The 18,065-nt window shown below is 42.4% G+C and overlaps 1 long non-coding RNA gene across 1 annotated transcript in view; it reads left to right on the forward strand.

Moving 5' to 3' along the window:
* LOC116486760 overlaps positions 1–18,065 on the forward strand; it is a 93,088-nt gene that overhangs the window by 40,302 nt on the left and 34,721 nt on the right. The gene's annotated exons all lie outside the window — the stretch shown is intronic.

The raw sequence follows: 18,065 nt of genomic DNA on the forward strand, positions 1-18,065 counted from the left end.
CTAAATTACTGTAATTCCCAGTTTTCTTCCATGGGGTCAATTCCTCATTTTAAAGATAATCTTATCCAAGCCTCTTCACTATCCCATCTACCTTTCTGATGTTAATAGCAGCAGTTGTTTCCATGTATAGACAGGCCAGTATTGTGGACCAGCAGACAGTTTACAGAGAAGACTTAAGCTCCAAAAATAAGCAACTGCCAGTAGCAGTGTTCAGCTTTGAGGATATACTCCTCACCCTTGTAAGCACTCAGAATCTCTTTGTGGGCTGATGCATGATTGGTGTGCACTGGATTTGACAGCATCAGCCTTTATAAGTCTGTCGTCTGGATATCAATATATGGTATTGCAGAAGACCTTAATGGATACGTGCATGAGAAATCAGATCACCGTGGAAAAGGTGAACATAGATGCTTGCTGTACCGGTGATTGCTGCAGCACTGTCCCAGTTAAATGTGTGAAAAAGTTGTGGATGACCTTTTATGCACCCGTGTTTGGAGATTTCTAATGAAGAAAGCTTTTTCATTGGTATTAAGTATAGTTGAGCTTAAACACAACCACCGCAACCACGACCACACATTTAACATAGAATACTTTAAAATTAGAAATAGGTTGGAAAAATGTGACATATAGGTAATTCAACATCAAAAAAAAAAATCAAAGAAATTATCAAATTTATATATGCTTTTTGATATGCATCTCTGAGAGCAATCTGCTGTCATGAACACACACACAAAAGACTAAAACATTAATTTTCTTGATAAATATTATTTTTAATGAGGAAGGTCTGTAATGTCAGATTCCTAATCATTCATTTTACCTCACCAATAACTACTTTTTATTTGTATATCTCAGTTTGGAATTGGGTCAAAATTCTTTTTTTTATTAGTTTTATTTTTTCGTATCTGAAGAAAACAGGAACAGATACAGTTGTTAGTATCCAAAGGCCTTAACAGATGGAAGTACATTCTTGAAGTTGAAGTTCTTCAGTGCAGCAGTATAACCAAAGTCAATATTAAGCATTTTAGTGAGAAAGCATCTCTATCTGAAGCACCTTTTCAGTATATCCTTAAACTGGAGTTTTCTAAAAACCTAAGAAGCTATTTAAAACCTAAGAAACTATTTAAAAAGGCACAAACAAGAACTGTGGATCACTAGAGAAAAACAGAAGGCATGTGAAATTAGATCAAATTAAATTAATTATTTCTTTAAGAGTGCGTACTCAGTCTTTGGAAGGTTGTAAACTTGAATTCAGAAGTATGGGTGGGTTTATAAAAGTAATGGATAGTTTTACAGTCTGTAGTAACATTGAATTTTGTGCATGCTGAGAAAGTGGTAATGAAGTTTCATAGCTTAAAACGTAAGCTGATCACTCCATCTGTGAGGTTGGACTCTTCCCTGCTATAGAAAATACGCAAAGTCCTCCTTCTCTTCCTCCCTCCCACCATGTTTTGAAGCATCAGGTTATTCAGTACTTTCAAACACATATTGAACTTTCTGGACCAGTAGTTTTCAAGGATGGCTAATTCTGTGTTTTCCTCTAAGTGTCATATATTAAGTTTCCAAGAATTGGCAGCATAGATAAAATTGGGGAAAATGTAGCAAAACAAGCATAATACAGTCAAGAGAACACTGAAAATTGTGATATGAAGTCTCTGAGCCATTAATTGGATAGACTATACACTAGATTTGTGTACTGAGTGAGAAATTGTGAAAAAAATACTAAGGGTGTTCTTCAGCTTCACAGTGATTTCTCATACAGAATTGCAGATATTTGGAGATAGGAAGATCTTTCTATTTTGATGCTTTGCCAGTTCATGGTTGTTTGCTTTAATGCTAATGTATTTTCTAGAAGTTTGTCTAGTATCAGTTTTGAAGTTTAGAGTTCTGTCACTTCTAAACATAAACTATGCTAAAAATCTCTGTCTTTCTTGTGAAAGATTTCCTGACATTTCTCTTCAATTTTCCTTTACATCATACTACTACATTTTGGCTAGATACATAACATACAAAAATAATTTACTTCAAAAATTCATACAAAAAGAGCATTCTAAACTACAATATTGAGATGGAATTTGGACACAAAGCAATACTTTTCATGACAGTACTACCATGGCTTTGCTCATTTATCAGCTGTATGAAGAAAAGCATTTCTGACATATACAGATTCATTTTATACCAGGGGAAATGTTTATTTATAGTAACTGCAATTCAGGGATGAGGAAAGCTGTGCATTTTTAAATAAATAAATAAAATTGGTTGTAGACAAACTTATTTTAAAACTCTATGAACTTAAGCTTGGAAAGTTGCAATAAGGCTACACCAGTTTAAAACCTGTTGTATGTAGGTTTAGGTTGGTTCTTGAATGGATTCCAACATAGGAGAAATTCAGTTGTTAAGCCACAAGCTCAGTTAGTTTATTTTAAAAATATTACAAATGCTTATTAAAGCAATAGGTCTCAAGGAATGTTTTCATCCATACTTACTGATTTGAGGCTGCACTTTAGATATATTTGTCATTCCAGTAACAGTGGGAACAGTTTTACATTTACTTCAATGCAAAATGTGGTAGTGTCTTATCTTGCAAGTTTGTAAATCAGCACAAAGTGTGGCTATATGGCACCTAATACTTTGGTTTAAGTTAAATAATCCAAAATATTGTGCTTCTTTTGACAAAAATAAAATAAAGTTTTTAATATGATATTTCAATATTTAATGTTACGACCAAATAGTATAAAAATTAAATGTCTACTGTCAGTAATGTGTTAAATGTTGTTTAGTGAAAATCTGTGTTTAGGGCTCATTGGGATAACTGAACTGTGGTTTTATTCATGTGAGCAAGAAATCTAATAAATGTAGCAAAATTTGTTTCCAAATTACATATGAACATAAAAGCAAAATGTTCCATCTATAAGGGACTTTAAGTTTGAGGCTGGGCAGTGTAAGTACAATTGACCGTGAAGGGAACCCTCCACTCTCTAGCATACTTTACCTGAAGTTGGACATCACTCATTGCAGCAAAAAGCTCCTTACCTTTGAATAATGTAAGCAGCCATTTCTAATATCATTCTTAGAACTAAAAGCTCCCTTGTCAGTATAACCACAGGGTAAGTGTGTAGTACCAATGATACCTGTTTTTTGGGAAGTTGTTTTCATCCATAGAGTTGAATGACAGTATCTACCAGTCATAAGTAAAACTAAATTCCACCACACATGACGGAGAAAATACACCATGTAGCTAAAATGTACAGATTGGATGACTTATTGAGTGAGTTTCTGACCCTTTCTAACAGATTCTGGTTGCAGAATCTGTAGAATTCCTTGTAGTCCCAGAATGTGTGATGTGCTGCCAGCACACAGGTTGCCAAAGGAAAATGAGGTGAAAGACATGACTGGACAAAATTCAGCATGGAAGACTTGCTACATCTCTGGCTAATCTCTGAGGTATTGATGGACATAAGTGCCTTTCACTCATAAGGGGCATTTAAATGGCCCTTGGCTGATATTGATTTGAAACTGAAACTTTAGCTCTTTTTTTTTTCTTCAACATTTGTTTTCAAAACCATAAAATAGCCTAATCTTTCATCTTTACTAGCATTGGGGGTGGGGGGGGAAGAAGGAGGGGAGGAGGAGGAAGTGGGGGGAATGAAGTGTGAGAATCACAGAATCACAGAATCACAGAATTTCTAGGTTGGAAGAGACCTCAAGATCATCGAGTCCAACCTCTGACTTAATGCTAGCAGTCCCCACGAAACCATATCCCTAAGCTCTACATCTAAACGTCTTTTGAAGACTTCCAGGGATGGTGACTCCACCACTTCCCTGGGCAGCCTGTTCCAATGCCTCACAACCCTTTCCATAAAGAAGTTCTTCCTAACATCTAACCTAAAACTCCCCTGGTGCAACTTAAGCCCATTCCCCCTTGTCCTGTCACCAGGCACGTGGGAGAACAGACCAACCCCCACCTCGCTACAGCCTCCCTTGAGGTACCTATAGAGAGCGATAAGGTTGCCCCTGAGCCTCCTCTTCTCCAGGCTGAACAAGCCCAGCTCCATCAGCCGCTCCTCGTAGGACTTGTTCTCCAGACCCCTCACCAGCTTTGTCACCCTTCTCTGGACCCGCTCAAGCACCTCGATGTCCTTCTTGTAGCGAGGGGCCCAAAACTGAACACAGTACTCGAGGTGCGGCCTCACCAGAGCTGAGTACAGGGGGATGATCACCTCCCTAGCCCTGCTGGTCACACTGTTTCTGATACAAGCCAGGATGCTGTTGGCCTTCTTGGCCACCTGAGCACACTGCTGGCTCATATTCAGCTGACTATCCACCATCACTCCCAGGTCCTTCTCTGCCTGGCAGCTCTCCAATCATTCCTCTCCCAGCCTGTAGCTCTGCTTGGGGTTATTGTGCCCCAGGTGCAGGGCCCGACACTTGGCCTTGTTGAACTTCATGCAATTGACCTCAGCCCATCGGTGCAGCCTATCCAGATCCTCCTGCAGAGCTTTCCTACCCTCAAGCAGATCGACACACACACCTAACTTGGTGTCATCTGCGAACTTACTGAGGGTGCACTCAATGCCCTCGTCCAGATCATCAATGAAGATATTAAAGAGGACTGGCCCCAGCACCAAGCCCTGGGGGACGCCAGTAGTGACTGGCCTCCAACTGGATTTGACTCCATTCACCACGACTCTTTGGGCCCAGCTATCCAGCCAGTTTCTAACCCAACGAAGCGTGCGCCAAAACGCAACTGCCAAAATGAAGCTGCCAAAAGATTATGTATTCCATTCTAGTTCTGCCCTCAGCAGTTTCCTGTGGTGATGGCAGGTCAAGTTGCCTGCCAGCTGTTTATTGTCCAGTTCAGCCCATGAATTCCCATTCAGTGTGTGAATCATTAGGTGAAGCAAGTGGAGCATGAATCAGAGACTACATATGTGTTGGGTACTGGGGGTCCCACAGTCCAGTTCACAGAAGAGAACAGTGATTGTGAGCATGTCTGTAGCAAAGCCAAAGTATAGCCTTCCCTCTTTTACCTGCCTGGGAGACAGGCATTAGTAAGGCAGAAATTCAAGTCCTTTGTTCACATCTCCCTCCCAGAGGAGCAGATACAAATTTTTGATTTCAGGATACTTAACTGGATCTAGCCTATTTTTTTTTTTTCACCCAACAACCTTATGAAATTCTGTATACCTTAATGGTCATGGAGATCCAAAGAAAATAAAGAATTTCTTACTATTCACAGCCACCCTGACTAATTGGAGCTATCCTATGACACTCCATTTCTTTCTATGGAGGGAAAATAGTTCTTTGAATTGTTGGTTTATTAGGTAATCTTTAGTTTGTCTACTTTGGAAAATTAGAACGTGTTAGGCAACCCACAGTTTTTGGGCTGCAAGCAGACCTGTGTTTACTTTTGCTATCTTCTTTCTGTTCCATGTGAATTACTTTCTCTCGGTCAATGTAGTTAATAAGCAAGTGGTGATAATATGTTGTCTTGATATTTTATTTTTTATACGACCTCAAATAAGAATATGAAGTGTCAGTCAGATGCAAAATGAGGTGAAACAGGAAAAAATAATCACATTTCAGAAAATCACAGTTTTAAATCTGTTTTATAGCGTAATCTGTCCTCATTCTGTAATTGATTCTCTTAGGCTAGCACTGACCAATGTGTTCACATTGCAGAACATCTAGTTCAGCCTTGAAAGTTGAACAAAGTTATGCCTTCATCCCTGGAATCTTTCACTTATTTTGAATCATCTGTATTAAAATCTGACTTTCTGTTTACTAGCTCTGTTGCAGAATGTGCTGATCCTTCAGTCTGCACTGCATCCTCTGTGGTAAAAATTTGTCATGGAGAAGTGGCAGTTCTACTTCCCTTAGAGATGTGCAACACTTAACTCATTGAATAAGGGATGTAAATTCAAAGTGTCTGTTGCCTTTGTTGATCACGTTCTGGCTAATATAGTAACAAACTGTTTGTTAGAGCATTTCTGATGGTTGCAATACATCAGATCCTAACAAGAGGCGCACATCTCTTAGTGTGTTAACATCCAGCAGGTTGCTGTCTGCTTGCAGCTGGGCTGTGATCTGTCAAGCTTCAGAGCAGTGGACAGAGCTACCATGCCCTGTGCATGCCGTTGCTCAGCCACTCTGCGGAGAGGTCAGCTAAAAGCCAGCAAGTGATGCTTGGAGATAAACACTGCAGCCTTGCTGTCCACAGGTCTGTAGTCTGACAAGAGCTACATGTCCTTCTGTTACCATGTCATTTGTTTTGCTTATCCTTGTCTGTGTAGGGAAATAGGAGTCCAAGGCTGGTTCTCTGGGAGTATCATTAGTCACATGTAAGGTATTTTTCCAGCATGGACCCCCTGAGATGAAAGTGTTTTACAGAAAGTAACAATTTTAAAAGAGTGTGTTTCTGTGGATGACATGGTTATAAAATTTCACTAGTATCCATAAATGAATAATTATGAAAGAAACTTTTTAAATGAGTATGTCTAATGTCTTAAAGAGGAAAAGAAACAGAATACTGCTATGATAAATGAATATACTTTCCATGCATTACACCTGAATATAATTTGTAAAAACCCTAGGGCACTCAGAAATTAATACCTGTTTAAAGAGTAGATCTGCTAAAAAAATTACATTTTGCTGCTATGTAAATATTACCTTGACAGGTTTTTATATTTTATTTATAAGTTAGAAACTTTATTATAAATGAAGCAGATACTGACTTCAGGCATAACAGAAAGAAAATTTGCATGACTCTGAGGCAAAAATGAGACTGGTTTGCAGAAGGCATTTATGAATTCCATAATCTTTAGCCAAGCTATGTATGCTTGGCATATCTGAAAACAAAGCCCATTCACTTAATTTTTCCCTCAAGTTTCAAAATCCTAATTTTGTAATAATTAGTGTCTACATAATGCTCATATTCTTGTATTAATTTACTTCTACAGAGACCCACACTAAGCTCAGAGTCCCCTTCAACAAGCTAATGGAAAAGTACATGTTTTGCAATGCACCTTGCCCCAAAAGTTTGCAGTTCAAGTAAAATAGGTGGGAAAACAGCTGCTCTGAGTTGAAGGTCATGAGACTGCACAGTACAGCAGAAGTTTTAGTCTCTTAAGGTCCAGTCCAGTAGCCTGTATATTGATGTGTGTGGTGCTTTCCAAGGGAATAAAAGCTTGCTGTTTGCACAGAGCAAGAGTCCAGTCAAGGAAAACATTTACATATAATCTTAAAAGTAAATGGATAAATAATCCCATTAAAAGTATCCACATGCTTAAACATGTGGATATTTGTACATGAACAACTCTTCTGGATTGGGACCAGAAGGCTTTGCACTGGCAACAATATATCCCTAAATGAAAGCAATGAGATACTGCAGCCTGTGCCCGATGGAGCAGACACTTCTTAGCTAGATAGATCTTTCTGACTAGATCAGTTTTGTTTCTGATGTTCCCATTCTTCTCTTAATTAAGATAATGTTATTTTAAAGTGTTTTTTAATACTGATGCTCTCTGCTGACTATTCTTTCTTGTTCCTTCAAATGATACTTGTATGGCAGAAGCAAAATGAAAACAATCAACATGCTTTCTGGATAAGTGTAAACAACTCCTACACTGCCCCTCTAATATTAATTTAATTGTTATGTTGCCTGAAGACTCATAACTGGCTTGAAATGTGCATGAAGTGCATCTGATATGCAGAAAGAACACTTTGATCAAGAAAGCTGAAACATGAGCCCAGAGATACCACAACTAAAATAACTGTGTGCTAAAACTTAAATTGTTAAAGCGGAGAGCTGAATTAGCAGTGTCTACTCATATTGAAGAGTGAAAATGCCCCAGAAAAATCCTATCTGAGAATTTCTGGAGTTACTAAACTTTCACAGAGGTGGAAAATCTCTGTTGGTGTGAGCAGGAAAAAAAAAAAAAAAAAAAAAAAAAAAAAAAAGACCAGAGCCTCAATTATAATAAGAGTACATAATAAAAAACAGTAGAATTTAGAGTTTCAGGATAATAAATCCATGAAAAAAAAATAGAATAAAATAAAATAAAATAATAAATAAATAAATAAATAAAAACACAAAGAGAAAAAACTTTCCCAAGTGTACTTTCAATAAAAGGTCACTTTGGCCACAGTGACAATCTAGCATGGTTTGATAGCAAAGTGAAGTTAAGTGGAAATGAGAAAGGTGTTCATTCAGTGGAAATATGTCTGAAGATTTAATGCAGTGACAAGTCATTTTGGTATGAATCTACAGGGATCAGTGACCTAGCAAGAGACTCGTATCAGGGGCTATTATATGGCTTTGAGTTTATGAGCATGTAGTCATGTGTAGATGCTAGAAGCCCCACTGTAAGCAGTACTTGACTGAAAGGCTGGAAACAAAATTCTTTGTCTTTTGGACTGTGCCATCCCTGGACAAGTGGGCATGGAGAAGCAGGGCTTGTTCAAAGGGCTTTGGGTCTTTTAAATACTGTTAGCACTGAGAGGAAAAGTGAGGAAAGACAAAGTGACCCTTGATATCTACCTATTGAACAAATGCAAACATGTCTTCCTTGTTTTAATCTCTTGATACTGGAGTGTGCAAATGGAGAAACAGGTCCTGTCAAAAGAATTGGGGGAACATACTTTGATTTTCTTGGATTTCAAGTATGGTTTTCAGCCCATTTGCACCAGTATGAGAGAATCATCTATCATTGGCCCCAGAAGGTCTCTCCATGAGTTCATCTTTACTATTACCACTGTTTTAGTTGGAACAGTAGGAGATCTCAATTAGTGAGTCACAGGATCACCAGATGAGGGATGAAGGACCATCACAACCTTTTAGATTGGTCTTTCTTGCATTTTAGAGTATTTTCTGTCTCTGCAGACTGTTCCCAAAATTGTTTGTCACTAGGATTTGAGAACTCATAACCTTTGTGTCTTTCCTTTCAGAGATTTCTGGTGACTTTCTCTACAGTTTCTACTTGTACACCTCCTGAGAGGTGTTTCTCTACAGTGGAAGGAAACTTCTGGTATCAGGTAGATAACAGAGAAGTTTTGTTTCTCGCCCTTTTGATAGAGTTATAGTTGCAGAAAGTAGCAAGCACATTTTTCTTGTTTTTTTTTGTAAAGCTGATTTTGGAATCCAAACACACAAAGGAAGAAGGGTAGTTGATTTCTTTGATGAACACCAGGCATTTTATTTGAGTTTCCTCTTTTTATGTCAGTCTGATTTAAATGTGCTTTATGTTTGAAGAATAACAACCTGATGACCCAAAGAGCTTGTGTCATAGGAGACTAGAGTAAAAACAGAAAGGCAAGTAACTGCATCAAATCTAAAGCTCAAATCAGAATTTAATTGGAATTTTTTGTCTTTTCTCATTATGTTTTTATATTCTGATGGGATTCAGTGCTGATGCTACACTTTTGATTCACCTTTTTTTTTTTTTTCCTGGGGAAAGTCCAATGTCATTAGAATTGCAGCAGATCAGAATCTCTTGTAAGTCTGTGTTGTTTGAACAAGTTAGTTTTCATATGTACTTTTCATGGTGTAATTTGATATCAGAACAAATTCTTGTTCCTTTGTTATGAAGATTTGACATCTCAGTGTGAAAGCTCATAACAGCTGAGAGACGGTTCTACAAAAAAAGAATATATGTAAAGACAGCAAAGTAGAAGATTTCCATTTAGAAAGTTGAGTTATCTGGTTCATAATATTGAACTAAGTGAGGGTCATTGTTTAAGCCTCACGATTCAATGCAGTCTGTTAAAGAAGCAGGGCTGCATATTCCAGTGATGGGGAAAGCTACCTCTGACAAGCAGAAATAATGATGTAATAAATGGCTCAGTCTTCAAAATAGGACTATAATCAAAGTTTACAATTTTTTAAAGGAATAGAGGTAAGCAAACAGTGCTGGGTGCACTGGGAGTCTCTGCTCCACCAAGACGCACACCAGTTACATCAAGCAGCTGATTTTTATGCTCCTAGGCTAATACATATTCATTACTACTTCTAAAAAAAACAGGGTTATTATAATTAGTTTCCGGAATCCAAACCCTCCTACTGGAGCATGCGTATCAGTCTCCGGTTGTCCCTCTGGAGGTCTCTGGGGGTCTCTCGTGCTGAAGGCTCATGGTCTTCCTCCCTCTTGTCCTTCTCCTTTGTCCAACTTGGCTGTATGTCAGAGACATGTGCAATGTCCCCTGCAAGCTTTGTCTTTTAGTCTCTCCATCTCCTTAATCTCCTGGCCAGATATCAGAGACTTGCATAGCGTCCCATGCAATAGTCATAATAGTTAGCAGTTATTCTGAAACCCCCCAGATATCAGAGACTTCAAGGAAAAGCCTACAAATACATTTCCGTTCAAGCTCTCTGTTTACACGAATTTCTAAAACATTCCTTTGCAAGATACAAGAACTATATACATTAACCACTCTGTTTTTCTTAGACTTGTGGTTATACAAGGGTATGTAAGACAGAAGGTCACATTCATCATACCATGCGGCCCTAGTATTGTTCCATACTGACACAAATCAGATGAACATATTTCACAATGAATAAAGTGGGAGGGTGGATAGTAGTTAGAGCTCTGTGCCAGGTTGCTTGGAGTGTGAGTGTGTTGTAGAATTTTTGGTGCCACCTTGGGCAAAAAAAAAAACAAAAACAAAAACAACAACTTAACACTCTTCTATTGCACATACTCACAGGTGATTAAAATCACTTTTAGTCTCAAATACTTCTGATTAAGACATCATCTTTTGAGTTTAAAATCGTCTCAAGCCATTTAAAGAACTTCATTATACAAACAACTTCCTGGGAATTAATAGCCATGGGAGAAGCTGAAGGTATGAACTGCAGTCAAAGGATGTTAAATCCAGTCTGTTGTTAAACTCCTGGAAGCTTCCTATGCTTCAGTCACTATTTCAGAAGATAAAATCATGTTCTGCTTTATTCAGGGACAAATTCTGGAGCATTCAACTGACATTGAGTTGGCATTGATTTATCAGACAACAGAATTTGAGTCTCTTCATGTCAATGAGATTCAACCATTTACTTAATCATGCCATTTGCCTTAGTATGCAATGTACATTACTGCTGCATGAGTAAGTCACTGAGGTCCATTGACATTTAGATTCTTGGAGAAATCCTTAGAAAATGAATTAAAACCATGTTTACAATTACCCATATAAAATTCCAGGATGTTAAAGTGTTGTCAGTCCTTCAGAAAGATCTTTTCTATTTTCCCTGAGAAAGAAATGTAAGATAATCAAAAACTAGTTACTAAATATATACATGTATATATATATATTTTATCTAAGAGTCATTGAACCATATGGAAAATGTATAGCAAAATTTAAATGTTATTTGCTATCAGTTTTTAATTAATGCACTTTTACATGTGCCCAGTCACCTGCAGTATTGTCCTGGTTTCAGTTAGCACAGAATTAATTTTCTTCCTAGTAGCTGGTGGAATGCTGTGTTTTGGCTTAGAATGAGAAGAGTGCTGATAACACCCCGATGCTTTAATTGTTGCAGAGCAGTGCTTATACTAAGCCAAGGACATCTCAGCCTTTGCTCTGTCCTGCCAACGGGCAGGCTGGGGGGTGCAGTAAGAGCTGGGAGGGGACAGACCCAGGACAGGTGACCCAAACTAGCCAAAGGGGTATTCCATACCATCTGACGTCATGCTAAACAATATATAGGGGTGGCTAGCCGGGGGGAGGGGGCCGGACTGCTCGGGGTTAGGCTGGGCATCGGTCAGCGGGTGGTGAGCAATTGCATTGTGCATCACTTGTTTGTACATACTATTATTACTTTCGTATTATCACCATTGTATCATCATTATTATTATTGTTATTATTATTTTGTTATTTTTTTTTTCCTGTCTTATTAAACTGTCTTTATCTCAACTCACAGGCTTCACTTTCCATTTCTCTCCCCCGTCCCAGAGAGGGAGGGGGGAGGGTGAGCGAACGGCTGCGTGGTGTTTAGCTGCCGGTCGGGTTAAACCACGACAGTCTTTTTGGCGCCCAACGTGGGGCCCGAAAGGTTGAGATAACGGCAGATCTGATCAGAGTGTGTTAAACTAAAATTGGTGTAAGGATTAGACCTGCTTAATAGTCACCTGTCACGATGCTGATTGCTTTAATCACAACTCTGCTGCGCCTGTTTTCCAAATTGAGTATTATAGTACATTATTTTCCGTATTTGCTCTCTGTAGTGTTGTTTCTCCTCTCTGGGCCCTGGTTTCAGACCATTATGGTACTAAGTGTTATAGCAATGGCTTATGAGACGATAAGATATCTGGTCATGACTCTAACTTGGTATTTATACTCAGTAACATCGTGGACTCTGTACTTTGGAAACAGCATCTTGGGAACTATTAGCAATTATACCTATTGTTTTTCTCCATTAGAGAGTCAATCTGTGGAGGGGAAAGGGGAGGATATTTTTCCTTACTTGCTTACTCTCCCTTTCTCCTTCACCACCCCTGTATCCTCCTGGGTCACTCTGCCTTCCTCCTTCACCACCCTCTTATCCCCTGAGCTTGTCACAATAGCTCTCCAAGATATTGAATATTTCTGGAATACTCAGAATACCATAGTCTTGTTGTTCTGCCTCATGAATGCACTTCAGATTCTGCTTAAAGTTAAACAACTACTTATGAAGCTCATCCGGAGATCTGCCCGGAGGCAGTATAGTTGTGGGTGGCAGGGAGTATGGGTGGATATGGGCAGGCATCTAGAGCAGTTGGCACCCCCAGTGTGTTGGAAATTCACCCCTGAACAATGGCAAAATCCTCAAAAACTGGCAGAATGCTTGAAAAAAAGGTGTAATGATTCTGGCAGTTCCAAAGTAACACAAATCATTGTAACGTGCTGGGGCCTGGCTCATGCCTATCTAGCTGCCATTGATACTGCTGTCAACTTAGTGACAGACCCTGCGGCCACTCCAAACCCTGTGACAGATCCAACGGCCACTGTGACCCCTACGGTGGATTCTGCAGCCGCTCCAGTCCCAGCTCCTGCAGCCGCTCCAGTCCCAGCTCCTGCAGCCGCTCCAGTCCCAGCTCCTGCAGCCGCTCCAGTCCCAGCTCCTGCAGCCGCTCCAGCTCCAGCTCCTGCAACTGCTCCAGTCCCAGCTCCTGAAGCTGCTCCAGCTCCAGCTCCTGCAGCCGCTCCAGTCCCAGCTCCTGCAGCCGCTCCAGTCCCAGCTCCTGCAGCCGCTCCAGCTCCAGCTCCTGCAACTGCTCCAGTCCCAGCTCCTGAAGCTGCTCCAGCTCCAGCTCCTGCAGCTGCTCCAGTCCCAGTTCCTGCAGTCGCTCCAGTTCCAGCTCCGGCCGCTACTCCAGTCCCAGTTCCTGCAACTGCTCCAGTCCCAGCTCCTGAAGCCGCTCCAGCTCCAGCTCCTGAAGCCGCTCCAGCTCCAGCTCCTACTGCTGCTCCAGTCCCAGCTCCTGCAACTGCTCCAGCTCCAGCTCCTACTGTTGCTCCAGTCCCAGCTCCTGCAACTGCTCCAGCTCCAACTCCAGCTTCTGTAGCCGCTACAGCTCCGGTTCCTGCAACTGCTCCAGCTCCTGTAGCCGCTCCAGCTCCTGTGGCCGTGTCAGAGAAACGAGCTGTAGCAGTGCAAGTTGACCCTGCAGAGGGCATTCCAACCCCTGTGGCAGACCCTGTAACAAAGTCAGAGAAACGAGCAGTAGCAGTGCAAGCTGCCCCTGTAGAGAAGGTGAAAATATGGTATAGAAATTCAAGTCGTTTAGAACGCAGAGAGTCTTCTGCCAATCCAGGTAAGGCTTCTGCCAAAACTAAGTATAGAGATGACGAAGATGATGACGACGCTGGGCCGTCAAGGATTCAGGAGGAGGAAGATGAGGATGCCGAAAGAGCAACAGTAACTACCCGAAGCCTAAACGAGCGCGAGCTACGAGATGTGCGAAAAGATTTTGGTCGCTGTATAGGTGAGCAGCTTGTCACCTGGCTGCTCCGGTGCTGGGACTCTGGAGCCAATTGTGTGGAATTAGACGGCAGGGAAGCCAAGCGGCTGGGATCCCTTGCTCGAGACGCCGGCATTGACAAAGCAATTGCAGATGGAGCACGACCCACCAGCCTCTGGAGGCGTCTCCTCTCAGCTGTGAGGGAAAGGTATCCCTTCAAGGAAGATATTTTATGTCTACCAGGCAAGTGGACCACTATGGAGAAGGGAATCCAGTACCTGAGGGAATTAGCCGTACGGGAAGTGATTTATGAGGATCCAGACCTCAAACAAACATCCACAGATCCAGATGAAGTCAAGTGTACACGACCCATGTGGCGGAAGTTTGTACGGAGTGCACCATCATCATATGCCAGCTCATTGGCAATAATGGCCTGGAAAGAGGATGAGGAACCCACAGTGGGTGAAGCGGCTAAACAACTCCGGCAGTACGAAGAAAGTCTCTCCTCTTCCTTACAGGCCTGCGTCTCAGCTGTGGAGAAACTTTCTGAAAAGGTTCACCAACTTGAAGAGAATCTATTGTCCTCCCCACCTGAACCAACCAGTGCCCACCGACCAAAGGAGAACACTTGGGAGAAACTTTCTGAAAAGGTTCACCAACTTGAAGAGAGATTATTCTCCTTCGCACCTGTACAAAGCAGTGTCTCAGCTGTCAGGGGTAGGCGTTCACCCACACAAGGAAGACGATATGGTGGGTACTCACCCCGTGCCACCCTGTGGTTTTACTTACGAGACCATGGAGAGGACATGAGAAAGTGGGATGGAAAATCTACCGCGACCCTAGAGGCACGGGTACGTGAGTTGCAAAAGAAAACAATCAGGAAAAAGGGATTCTCCGAAAAGTTTGCTGCTCCAACTTCCAGCAGACAGTCCTTCAAACACAGAAATGAGGAAGATTCTGACCAGGATTAGGGGGGCCCTGCCTCCAGCCAGGGGGAGGAAAGGGACAATCGAGTTTATTGGACTGTGTGGATTCGATGGCCTGGCACATCACGCGCACAGAAGTATAAGGCTTTAGTAGACACCGGTGCACAATGTACTATAATGCCATCGAGCTATAAAGGACCAGAGCCCATCTATATTTGTGGAGTGACAGGGGGATCTCAGCAGTTGACTGTATTGGAGGCTGAAGTGAGTCTGACTGGGAATGAGTGGGAAAAGCACCGCATTGTGACTGGTCCGGATGCTCCATGTATCCTTGGCATAGACTATCTTAGAAGAGGATACTGCAAGGACCCAAAAGGGTTCCGGTGGGCTTTTGGTATTGCTGCCTTAGAGACAGAGGGCATTAAACAATTATCTACCTTGCCTGGTCTCTCAGAGGACCCCTCTGTTGTGGGGTTGCTGAAGGTCGAAGAACAGCAAGTGCCAATTGCTACCACAACTGTGCACCGGCGGCAATATCGCACCAACCGAGACTCCCTGATTCCCATCCATAAGCTAATTCGTCAATTGGAGAGCCAAGGAGTGATCAGCAAGACTCATTCACCTTTCAATAGTCCCATATGGCCAGTGCGAAAGTCTAATGGCGAGTGGAGACTAACAGTGGACTATCGCGGCCTGAACGAAGTCACGCCACCACTGAGTGCTGCAGTGCCGGACATGCTGGAACTTCAGTATGAACTTGAATCGAAGGCAGCCAAGTGGTACGCCACAATTGATATCGCTAATGCATTTTTCTCCATCCCTCTAGCAGCAGAGTGCAGGCCACAATTTGCCTTCACTTGGAGGGGAGTCCAATATACTTGGAATAGGCTGCCCCAGGGGTGGAAACACAGCCCTACCATTTGCCATGGGCTGATCCAGTCTGCACTAGAGCAGGGGGAAGCTCCTGAACACCTGCAGTACATCGATGACATTATTGTGTGGGGTGACACAGCAGAGGAAGTTTTCGAGAAAGGGAAGAAAATAGTCCAAATCCTTCTGAAAGCCGGTTTTGCCATAAAACAAAATAAAGTCAAAGGACCTGCATGGGAGATCCAGTTTTTAGGAATAAAATGGCAAGATGGACGTCGTCAAATCCCAATGGATGTGATCAACAAAATAACAGCTATGTCTCCACCAACTAACAAAAAAGAAACACAGACTTTCCTAGGTGTTGTGGGGTTTTGGAGAATGCACATCCCAAATTACAGTCTGATTGTAAACCCACTCTACCAAGTAACTCGTAAGAAGAATGAGTTTGAATGGGGCCCTGAACAACGACAAGCCTTTGAACAAATCAAGCAGGAAATAGTCCATGCAGTAGCCCTTGGGCCAGTTCGAACAGGACCAGATGTAAAGAATGTGCTCTACACTGCAGCCGGGGAGAACGGCCCCACCTGGAGCCTCTGGCAGAAAGAACCTGGGGAAACTCGAGGTCGGCCTCTGGGGTTTTGGAGTCGGGGATACAGAGGATCTGAGGCCCGCTATACTCCAACTGAAAAGGAGATATTGGCAGCATATGAAGGAGTTCGATCTGCTTCGGAGGTGGTCGGTACTGAAGCGCAGCTCCTCCTAGCACCCCGATTACCGGTACTAGGCTGGATGTTCAAGGGAAGGGTCCCCTCTACGCATCATGCAACTGATGCTACATGGAGCAAGTGGGTTGCACTGATTACTCAGCGGGCTCGAATAGGAAACCCCAGTCGCCCAGGAATATTGGAAGTGATCATGGACTGGCCAGAAGGCAAATACTTTGGGATATCATCAGAGGAGGAGGTGGGTCGTGCTGAAGAAGCCCCACTGTACAACCAGTTGCCAGAGAATGAAAAGAAATATGCCCTGTTCACTGATGGGTCCTGTCGTATTGTGGGGAAGCATCGGAGATGGAAGGCTGCTGTATGGAGTCCTACGCGACGAGTTGCAGAAGCTGCTGAGGGAGAAGGTGAATCGAGTCAGTTTGCAGAAGTGAAAGCCATTCAGCTGGCTTTAGACATTGCTGAACGAGAAAAATGGCCAGTTCTCTATCTCTACACCGATTCATGGATGGTAGCAAATGCCCTGTGGGGATGGTTACAGCAATGGAAGCAAAACAACTGGCAGCGTAGGGGCAAACCTATCTGGGCTGCTGCATTGTGGCAAGATATTGCTGCTCGGGTAGAGAACCTGGCTGTGAAAGTACGCCACGTAGATGCTCATGTGCCCAAGAATCGGGCTACTGAAGAACATCAAAACAACCAGCAGGTGGATCAGGCTGCTAAGATTGAAGTAGCTCGGGTGGACCTGGATTGGCAGCATAAAGGTGAATTATTTATAGCCCGATGGGCCCATGACACCTCAGGCCATCAAGGTAGAGATGCAACATACAGATGGGCTCGTGATCGAGGGGTGGACTTGACCATGGACGCTATAGCACAGGTTATTCATGACTGTGAAACATGTGCTGCAATCAAGCAAGCCAAACGGTCAAAGCCTCTTTGGTATGGAGGACGATGGCTGAAATATAAATATGGAGAGGCCTGGCAGATTGATTACATCACACTCCCTCAAACTCGCAATGGCAAGCGCCACGTACTTACAATGGTGGAAGCAACCACCGGATGGCTGGAAACATATCCTGTGCCTCATGCTACCGCCCGGAACACCATCCTGGGCCTTGAAAAGCAAGTCCTATGGCGACATGGCACCCCAGAAAGAATAGAATCAGACAATGGGACTCACTTCCGAAACAACCTTATAGACACTTGGGCCAAAGAACATGGTATTGAATGGGTGTATCACATCCCCTATCATGCACCAGCCTCCGGGAAAGTTGAACGATACAATGGCCTGTTAAAGACTACCTTGAAAGCAATGGGCGCTGGGACGTTCAAAAACTGGGATACGCATTTGGCAAAGGCCACCTGGTTAGTCAATACTAGGGGATCTACCAACCGAGCTGGACCTGCCCAATCAAACCTGTTACGTACTGTAGATGGGGATAAAGTTCCTGTAGTGCATGTAAAAAATATGCTGGGTAAAACAGTCTGGGCTACTCCTGCCTCAGGAAAAGGCAAACCTATTCGTGGAATTGTTTTCGCTCAGGGACCTGGATATACTTGGTGGGTGATGCAAAAGAACGGAGAGGTCCGGTGTGTACCTCAAGGAGATTTAATAC

The sequence above is a fragment of the Aythya fuligula genome, chromosome 2 (assembly GCF_009819795.1).
Source record: "Aythya fuligula isolate bAytFul2 chromosome 2, bAytFul2.pri, whole genome shotgun sequence".
NCBI lineage: Eukaryota > Metazoa > Chordata > Aves > Anseriformes > Anatidae > Aythya > Aythya fuligula.